The sequence below is a fragment of the Lampris incognitus genome, unplaced genomic scaffold (assembly GCF_029633865.1).
Source record: "Lampris incognitus isolate fLamInc1 unplaced genomic scaffold, fLamInc1.hap2 scaffold_291, whole genome shotgun sequence".
Classification (NCBI taxonomy): domain Eukaryota; kingdom Metazoa; phylum Chordata; class Actinopteri; order Lampriformes; family Lampridae; genus Lampris; species Lampris incognitus.
In genome coordinates, this window is record NW_026611249.1 from 32,501 (window position 1) to 35,000 (window position 2,500).

Sequence of the window (2,500 nt, forward strand, 5' to 3'; positions counted from 1 at the left end):
ACGCAATGAAAAAGTAGACCGGTCACACGAGGACTTTGAGAAAACGTCTTCCGGGAAGCCCCGCGAGGTAAACACGGAGCTGTTCCACCCCTCCCCATACAGATGTTGGAGGGGGAGGGGGGGGGGGGGGGCGGCAAGCCTCGCGAGGGGAGCCGTGGAAGAGCAACTGGGATAGACGGTCCGGCTGAGCACCGCCGAGCACGCTGTCGAGCTGTGCAACGGAGAGGACGACTACGCGGTAGAGCCCCTCCCACTCCGCACTCTGCTCGCCACTAAGAACATTAAATAAAGGACATCGATCCGCCAGACCGGAGGAACCGACCGCCCGAACGCCGGCAAAGCCGGCCGGCGGACACCCTCCGAAGGCGTGTTAAGTTGGCCCATCGATCAGGACACAAACACGCAACAAATCCAGTCCGGGGTGTGGTGTAAGCAGCCCTACCAGAGAAATCACCTAACCCTAACCCTAAACGTACGGCAGACGCGTCCCCTGGCTCTCACATTGACAACTGAGAGGCTTCTGCCACGCCCATCAGTAAAAACCACTACAGCAAGTGACGACATATGTACCTTCAAAGTGCTGTACTACAGGGTGCTGTTCAAAAGGTATCTATCCCGTTTACTCTCTATGCTTCATATATCATCATATTATTGAAAAGTGCAAGCCTTTAGGAACAACAGCAACTCAAGTCGCCAACGCTCTGTTCACTCAATAACTGCAGAGATCCAAACTTCTCCTGGCATTAACATCGGCACCAAAACTGTGCGCCGGGAGCTTCGTGGAATATGGGTTTCTATGGATTCAGAATGAGATGTCAGAAAAGCTCCTGTAGGTGTAATGGTCAGTTATGTCAATACTTTCGGACATATATTGTGCGTGTGCGTGTGTCTGTGATACCTAACATAAACACACCTGTATTACTAGAATTGATAGTTCACGCCACAAAAGTGAGGGGCAAACATAGAAAAGCGTGCAACCCAGCCACTGAGGATGCACAAGCCAGTGCATTCTTAGTGCAGGTCCCAAGCCCGGACAAATGGGGAGGGTTACGTCAGGAAGGGCATCCGGCGTCAAATCTTTGCCAAATCAAATATGCGGATCATAAATAAGATTTCCATACCGGATCGGTCGAGGCTCGGGTTACCGACGACCGCCATCGGTACTGTTAACCAGCGGAGTGCCGGTGGAAACTAGGCTACTGTTGGGCGAAGGAAAAGGAGAGGGGGAAGGCATGTCCAGAGGCAGCTAGAGAGGAGGAAGGGTAGGCGTGTGGAGGTGAGAGTCAGTCGGAACTTTGAATGTTGGCACTATGGCTAGTAAAGGGAGAGAGCTGGCTGACGTGATGGAAAGAAGAAAGGTGACAAGAGACAAGGTGGAAGGGGAGTAAGGCCAGGAGTATCGCAGGTGGGTTCAAACTCTTCTACCATGGTGCGAATGGGAGGAGAAATGGGGTAGGGGTCATTCTGAAGGAAGAGTATGTCAAGAGCGTGCTGGAGGTGAACACAGTGTCAGACAGAGTGAGGATTATGAAGCTGGAAATCGAAGGTGTATTGCTGACGGTTATCAGCGCATATGCCCCGCAAGTCGGGTGGAAGATGGACGAAAAAGAAGAATTCTGGAGTTGAGTTGGACGACGTGGTGGAAAGGGTACCCAAGGAGGAGGGAGTGGTGATTGGAGCGGACTTCGATGGACACGTTGCTGAAGGGAACAGAGGTGGTGAGGAGTTGATGGTAAGGTATGGAATCGAGGAGAGAAATGTGGAAGGACAGATGGTGTTCGATTTTGCGAAAAGGATGGAAATGGCTGAGGTGAATACATATTTCAAGAAGAGGGAGGAGCACAGGGTGACGACGTATACGAGTGGAGGAAAGTGCACACAGGTGGACTATATCTTGTGTAGAAGGCGCGATGTAAAAGGGATTGCATACTGCAAGGTGGTGACAGGGGAGAACGTAGCTAGGCAGCATCGGATGGTGGTCTGTAAGATGACTTTGGAGACCAACATGAGGAAGCGAGTGAAGACACAGCCGAAGATCAAATGGTGGAAGTTGAAGAAGGAAGACTGTTGTGTGGAGTTCAGGCAGGAGTTAACACAGGCACTGAGTGGTAGTGAAGAGTTGCCAGATGGCTGGGCAAGCGCTGCAGAAATAGCGAGGAAGACAGCTAGGAAGGTACTTGGTGTGTCATCGGGACAGAGGAAGGAAGACAAGGAGACTTGGCGGTGGTGGTGGTGGTGGTGGTGGTGGAAGGAGGAAGTAGAGCAAAGTATACAGAGGAAAAGGTTGGCAAAGAAGAAGTGGGATAGTCAGAGAGATGAAGAAAGTACACAGGAGTACAAGGAGATGCAGCGTAAAGCAAAGAGAGAGGTGGCAAAGGTAAAGGAAAAGTCGTACGGTGAGCTGTATGACAGGTTAGACACTAAGGAAGGAGAAAAAGACTTGTACAGATTGGCTAGACAGAGAGACCGAGCTGCCGAGGATGTGCGACAAGTTAGGGCG